The sequence below is a fragment of the Rhinoraja longicauda genome, chromosome 6 (genome assembly GCF_053455715.1).
Source record: "Rhinoraja longicauda isolate Sanriku21f chromosome 6, sRhiLon1.1, whole genome shotgun sequence".
In the NCBI taxonomy this organism is placed as follows: domain Eukaryota; kingdom Metazoa; phylum Chordata; class Chondrichthyes; order Rajiformes; family Arhynchobatidae; genus Rhinoraja; species Rhinoraja longicauda.
Window position 1 is genome coordinate 19713403 of NC_135958.1, and position 8266 is coordinate 19721668.

Consider the following 8266-nt stretch of genomic DNA (forward strand, 5'->3'; position numbering starts at 1 on the left):
TGACTATCCATCCTATCTATGTCCTTACGATTCTATTAACTTCTATAAGGTAACATCTTAGCATCCTACGTTCCAGTGAGAATAAACCCAGCCTATGTAATTTCTCCTTTAACTACAGCGCTTCCTTCCAGGCACCATCCCGGTGAATCTCTTCTGCACTTTCTTTATTGTTACTGCATCCCTCGTCGTAAGGATACTAGAACTACACTCCAAGTGCAGTCTAATCAAGGTTTTGTACAATTGCACATAATGTCCCAACTCTTATGCTCAATAGCTCGGCCGATGTGGCAACTGGCAAGCATAACTAATTCCTTCTCCACGACCATCTATGCACGTGTCGCCAGTTTCAGTGTGTTTATGGACTTGCATTCCATGTCTGCACATTATGATCTACATATACAGTATGTACATCGTCACACTTGTAACCTGGGCAGTTAGGAACGTGAGACATGTTGGTTGGTTTAAGGTGCAATGGATTAGTGAGAGCAGAGGGAGTTTGCCTGAATCCAGCAACGTTTTGACAGAATTAAGTAATTTACTGTGCCCTCTCAAACCTTTTCTCTCGGGTATTTATTCTTGTCCCTTTTAATATTATAGATGGAGAGGGTGGTTAAGACTGCAACATAATACAGTGCTGGGAAGCTGAGTGGAACATAGACACATGAGCTAAATGCAACCTGATAGCAAAAGTAGCTGCTTGCATCTTTTCTTGTATTTCCATATTGGCAAAGGAAGAGCAATTTAGACTCTCGAGTTCATGTCAGCTTCCAGAGCAATCCCATTCCTCACTTATTTCACTGTCATCTGTTTTCCCCACATGTTCATCAACTGCACCCAGATTCTCAAACTTTCCATCTCTAATTGAGATCATTTGCAGCAGCTAATGAACCTACCAGCACATGTTTTGGATGTGGGAGGAAACAGTTATAGGGAGAACAAGCAAACATTACATCAGCAAAATCCAAGATCAGGATTGAACCTGGGTCTCTAGATCTGAGGCATCAGTATTACCTTATGTCTGCACAACTGAAACACTATCTATTCTTTTCACCTCTATTGAATTGGCAGCTTAAAGGTGCATGTGTACAAATCTTTAAAAAGAAGCAGTACAGATCGTCCGAACAATGTTCTAACACACAGTGGGATTCATTTCTTGGAGTACAGAACTGAATAGACGTGTTGTTAAATCACTTGTAGAATTCTGGTCAGGTCGCATGTGCAGAGTTCTGGACTCCATACTTTGAAAAGGATAGTCACGAGATAAAGTTTAAGATTTCCAAGATAGCACCAAAAGTCAAGGGTGTTGTCATGTGTACCAATAACAATGAAATTCTAACTTGCAGCAGCTGAACAGGCTCATAAATGCAATATACACAGATAACTATAATAATCAGAGGCCCAACAGAGGATGTACTTCCTGCGGCAGCTGAGGAAACACAATCTGCCACAGGCAATGATGGTCCAATTCTATACTGCCATTGTAGTCTGTCCTCACCTTCTCCATCATGATCTGGTTCGGCTCAGCTACCAAACACGACATCCGGAGGCTGCAACCAATCGTTCGATCAGCTGAGAAGGTTGTTGGCTGCAACCTTCTCCCCCCCCCCTATTGATGAGCTGTACACTGCAAGGGCCAGGAAGCGAGCGTACAAGATCATCTCTGACCCCTCTCACACTGGCCACAAACTCTTTGAAGCACTTCCTTCTGGAAGGCAACTCTAGACTGTCAAAGCAGCCAATGCCAGACATAAAAACAGCTTTTTTCCCCACGAGTAGTAGCTCTACTCAATAACCAAAAGTCTGTAGTCTCTTTTTGCTCTGGTTTATTTCACTTACATGTTTAACTGTAATGCGTATTCTTAATGTTCTGTTTTATGCTTTATTCTTAATTATTTACTGTATGTTCGTGTTGATACTTGCGAGCGGAGCACCAAGGCACATTCCTTGTATGTGTACATACTTGGCCAATAAACGTATTCATTCATTCATCAATAAATTTATGACTAGTGCAAAAAAAATGCCCATTTTACGGACCGCTGGCATGGGATAGAGTTCCTATAATATTAAATTCGAAAGAATGTGGAGTTATGGTTACCATATTAGGTGTTTTTTGTGTATTTTTAAACTGTAAAACATCTGTAAAAACAGAATCTGTTCATGGCCCAGACAGCCTGAATCAGAAAATATTAAGCAGATTGGGGATTTTTTATTCAGAAGATTGAACCATTCAAATTAAATATGGGTTAGTCGGGTAGTCATATACAGAATATTTCCATGGGAGAATCCAAAACCAGTAATCATACACAAAGGAAACTTACTGATAGGAAAAAAAGGACACGTGTCCTGTTTCTGTACTGCATACTTTAGGAAATTGTACAAAGCCTGATTGGGATTTTGACTCTGTTACTGTGGTAGGACAGCCCCATATTTGATTAAATTCCGCCACCTTCAACATTTGTTCTTTTGGTGATGATCTTAAATTCACATTTAGAAGTTCCCCATCTGTCTTGTAGGCCTTGAACAAGATTGTTATTTGACTCTATCCAAACAGATTTCCGTCACAGCCTTGGAACCAAAAGAGCTTTTTATCAAAGCCATTGACAGCATTTGTGATGTACGCTGTTCTTAGCCTATCTGCACTTTGGACCTCTTCACATTCAAGCTTTGCTCGATCTTCACCATTTGGCTGGGATCAGACTATAATTCCTTTGTTCCACTCTTATCCATCAGGCTGGAGCAAGAGATTGACCTCCAATGGCATCTCTTCTCATGCTAATATAGTTGCTTCTAGAGTATAACAAATATATGTAGTTGGTCCCTACCCAATTTCTCATATACACGTTTCCTTTTATAAATGGTGTGAAGATGCAGGTCTGGTCGGCCAATGATGCCTGGTTTTTTAAGTTTGTCAGAGTGCTTGTCCGACAGAAATTTCCTCCAGGTAAATCTCAGGACAGATGCCATTGTTGTCAATTCTTGTCACAAATTCAATTCCACATCTCTCTGGAATTGGCTGAAACTGAAACATGCTGGTGTCGATTTTGACACTGAGATTCGCTTCAGATCACATATTTACACAATTTTTTGCAGAATCTTGCGGCTTCAGTTTTCTAATGCACTGATGATGGACCTCCCTTATTCTTTCTTCTCTTGAATTAAACCATCTACGCCAATTGCCCCCTGCTTGCTGATCTACACAGGTTCCCAATTAAACAGCACTTCTTTATGTATTCTTATGCTTATTTTTCTATTCTCTCCATTGCTTCATAACTTATCTTTGAATTGTCCTGACCTATAACCCTTTACATTTTCTTCCTTTCTCTAACGTTGGCTTCTTGACCAACGTTGGCTTTAATCACTCCATCGTTGTCCATGTGTCCATTGTTCAGCTGTCAAGGCATTCAGCAATGGCATTCCTTCACTCAACTTTTCTATCTATTTCTTTAAAAATCTGTTTGATCAGGTTTTTAGTATTTTCCTTAATATCTCATTTGGCTTAATATCAAATGTGAAATAAAAACAAAAATTGCTGGAAATATTTGACAAGTCAGGCAGCATCTGTGGGGAGAGAAACTGAATCAACGATTAGGACAAAGATCCTTTGTCAAAAGAAAGAAAATAAATTATTTGTAAATAGCAGAGAGTGGTAGAGGTATAGACAAGAACAATAGGATATCTCTTGAGAGGGTGAGGCCAGGGTTTATGAAGATGTCTAGTTGTTGGATTAATGAGGCCTGTTAGAATATCAACAGACGGAACAGGTAAATATTGTGAAATTCAGAGACCTGTCGAGAGTGTTGGAAAAGTGTTTAACTGTTTGAGATTAATGGAATATGTGTACATGTTACACAGTCTCCCACTCTGGTTCTCTGGAGGCTGATGAGAACAGTCTGGGACCACAGACTCTGCCGCAGGTGATTGACAGAATTAAGGGAGTGTAACTATTTATTGGCTGCTTATTTGGGATCTTTAGTTGCAACCGGAAAAGACAATAGACAATAGACAATAGACAATAGGTGCAGGAGTAGGCCATTCAGCCCTTCGAGCCAGCACCGCCATTCAATGCGATCATGGCTGATCACTATCAATCAGTACCCCGTTCCTGCCTTCTCCCCATACCCCCTCACTCCGCTATCCTTAAGAGCTCTATCCAGCTCTCTCTTGAAAGCATCCAACGAACTGGCCTCCACTGCCTTCTGAGGCAGAGAATTCCACACCTTCACCACCCTCTGACTGAAAAAGTTCTTCCTCATCTCCGTTCTAAATGGCCTACCCCTTATTCTCAAACTGTGGCCCCTTGTTCTGGACTCCCCCAACATTGGGAACATGTTATCTGCCTCTAATGTGTCCAATCCCCTAATTATCTTATATGTTTCAATAAGATCCCCCCTCATCCTTCTAAATTCCAGTGTATACAAGCCCAATCGCTCCAGCCTTTCAACATACGACAGTCCCGCCATTCCGGGAATTAATCTAGTGAACCTACGCTGCACGCCCTCCATAGCAAGAATATCCTTCCTCAAATTTGGAGACCAAAACTGCACACAGTACTCCAGGTGCGGTCTCACCAGGGCCCGGTACAACTGTAGAAGGACCTCTTTGCTCCTATACTCAACTCCTCTTGTTACGAAGGCCAACATTCCATTGGCTTTCTTCACTGCCTGCTGAACCTGCATGCTTCCTTTCAATGACTGATGCACTAGGACACCCAGATCTCGTTGAACTCCCCCTCCTCCTAACTTGACACCATTCAGATAATAATCTGCCTTTCTATTCTTACTTCCAAAGTGAATAACCTCACACTTATCTACATTAAACTGCATCTGCCATGTATCCGCCCACTCACACAACCTGTCCAGGTCACCCTGCAGCCTTATTGCATCTTCCTCACAATTCACACTACCCCCCAACTTAGTATCATCTGCAAATTTGCTAATGGTACTTTTAATCCCTCCGTCTAAGTCATTAATGTATATCGTAAATAGCTGGGGTCCCAGCACCGAACCTTGCGGTACCCCACTGGTCACTACCTGCCATTCCGAAAGGGACCCATTTATCCCCACTCTTTGCTTTCTGTCTGTTAACCAATTTTCTATCCATGTCAGTACCCTACCCCCAATACCATGTGCCCTAATTTTGCCCACTAATCTCCTATGTGGGACCTTGTCGAAGGCTTTCTGAAAGTCGAGGTACACCACATCCACTGACTCTCCCTTGTCAATTTTCCTAGTTACATCCTCAAAAAATTCCAGTAGATTTGTCAAGCATGATTTCCCCTTCGTAGACTTGTACAATCTAATTAAATTTATGCATTTAATTTTCTCATTATTTTAAGTAAATTAATTTTCCTATTCAAAGTCCTGAACGTTGTCAGAATCCTGAAATGTGGATTGACAGGTAGAGAAAGTGGAATCTCCGGATTGCCCGCAATGCTCAGGCAAGGGGACGTTGGAACACATCCTGAGCTGCTGCCCAAAGGCTCTTGGGCAGGGCCGGTACACCTGGCGTCACGACCAGGTTCTGAAACCCATTGCAGAAGCCATCAGCATGGGAATCAGCAGATGCAGACGAGCACACCGCAACATCCAGATGATCACCTTCGTGAAGGCTGGAGTGCAGCTGCCAAGAACCACAGCAGCCAAGAATCTGTCGGGAATCCTGGCGACTGCGCAGGACTGGCAGCTTTCTGTAGACCTGATGAAACAGCTAAAGTTCCCACGGCACATCGCCATGACCACCCTGAGGCCAGACATCCTCCTGGTCTCAGAGGTGACCAAAAACATTGTCTTGTTGGAACTGACAGTGCCGTGGGAGGACCGTCTGGAGGAGGCCCACAAGCGGAAGCAGACCAGGTACGAAGAGCTGGTCAGAGACTGCCCTAAGCAGGGCTGGAAGACAAGGTGTATGCTTTTCGAGGTTGGCTGTAGAGGTTTTGCAGGGCAATCACTCTACAAAGCCTTGAGTGCATTGGGCATCACCGGAATGGAGAGAAGAGTCATCAAGAACATCACAGAGGCAGCAAAGAAAGCCTCGAGATGGATCTGGATCAGGAGAGGAGGTCCATGGGGAGGAGCGAATGCCACCTGAACACAAGTCATGGTCTGATCGACCACAGCTGGATCGCCTGGGCGAGGGCGTCTGATGTTGAAAGACCCAAAACACACAATGACCCCAGGTTATTTCACTGATGATGTGTTCAAGAGCATCAAGAGATGTATTTATTAATCATGCTGCCTGGGTTTGGAAACATGGAGGCTGTTCAACACCAAAAGATATAAATGCCAACAATGGAATTATGATTATCCTTTAAGTTTTGTTGCTTTTACTTTCCTTAGTTAACCTTCAAAGTGTCATCTCACGTTTTAAAGCATTGAATTTCACCTGGGGCCCCTCAGAAGCCAAAGTGGTCATCTAGGTGTAGATCACAGGAGAAGGGCAAGGTCCTCTATGAAGATTTCTCCTTTGTTTTTACTATGGAGAATGACATGAAAACTAGAGAATTTAGGAAAGTTGATTGCAATATCTTGCGGTGGTTTTATAGTCAGGCAGTGACTAGTGGGGTGCCGCAAGGCTCGGTGCTGGGGCCCCAGTTATTTACAATATATATTATCGATTTACATGAGGGAATTAAATGTGACATCTCCAAGTTTGCAGATGACACATAGCTGGGTGGCAGTGCGAGCTGCGATGAGGATGCTATGAGGCGGCAGGGTGACTTGGATAGGTTGGGTGAGTGGGCAGATGCATGGTAGATGCAGTTCAATGTGGATAAATAGGTTACCACTTTGGTGGCAAGAACAGGAAGGCAGATTGTTATCTGAATGGTGTCAGATTAGGAAAAGGGAGGTGCAATGAGACCTGGGTGTGCTTGTACATCAGTCACTGAAAGAAAGCATGCAGTGAAGAAAACTAGGCATGTTGGCCTTCATTGTGAAAGGATTTGAGTTCAGGAGCAAGGACGTCCTACTGCAGTTGTACAGGGCCCTGGTGAGACCACACCTGGAGTATTGTGTGCAATTTCGGTCTCCTAATTTGACGAAGGATAATATTGGTATTGAGGGAATGCAGCGTAGGTTCACCAGGTTAATTCCCAGGATGGTGGGACTGACATATGATGAAAGAATGGGTCAACTGGGCTTGTATTCACTGGAATTTAGAAGGATGAGAGGGGATCTTATAGAAACATTTAAAATTCTTAAAGGATTGGACAGGCTAGATGCAGGAAAAATGTTCCCAATGTTGGGGGAGTCAGTTTAAGAATAAGGGGTAGGCCATTTAGGACTGAGATAAGAATTATTCACCCAGAGTTGTGAATCTGTGGAATTCTCTGCCACAGAAGGTCAATTCACTGGATGTTTAAGAGTTAGATTTAGCTCTTAGAGCTAAAGGAATCAAGGGATAGGGGGAACAAGCAGGAATGGCATACTGATTTTAGATGATCAACCATGATCATATTGAATGGTGGTGCTGGCTTGAAGGGCCAAATGGCCTGCTCTTGCACCTATTTTTCTATGTTTCTAGTCAAGGAGCTGCTGAATGCCTCAAGTCTTCCATGCCAGATGAGGAATATCCAAGGACACCATGGTAAACTTGCAGAGAAATTGCAGGAGCCCTGGCTAAGATACACAAATCATCATTAAGACATGGATGAGATACTAGATGCTAATGTTACTGGAGAGTATTTGGAGGGCTTGATTTGGGATAGTCAGCATGGTTTTCAGTCATTCATGAATTTGATTGAGTGTTTTTTTTAAAGTAAAAAAACTTCAAAAAAGCTCCAGGGCTGGTCCAGGACAAATTACTGGCAATATTTATCCCTAGGAACTTGAAGCTTTCAACCATCTCTACTTCAGCGGCATCAAAGTTGACTGGGTGTGTGTACTGCTTTGCTTTCTGAAGTCAATCACAATCTCCTGTCTTGCTGACATTGCGGGAGAGGTTCTTGCCTTGGCACCACGTTACAAGGTTCTCAATCCCTTTCTGTATTCAGTATCATCAGTATTCGATAGCCAGCCCACTAGGGTGATGTTGGCTGCAGTCATGAGGGTATGAATGTAGTAGCAGGCTGTGAATGCATCTTTAGGGGGCACCAGTGTTAAGAATTATTATAGAGGATGATTTGTGACTGATTGTGGTCAGGTAGGAGTAAGTCAATATGGAGTGTCTGAATCTGCCATTCACACTTATAATAGATGAAAAGGGACTCTTTGATCTCAGTATAGTTTCCTCTGGCATCAAATGCTTCAGAGTATCTAATGTCCTGAAT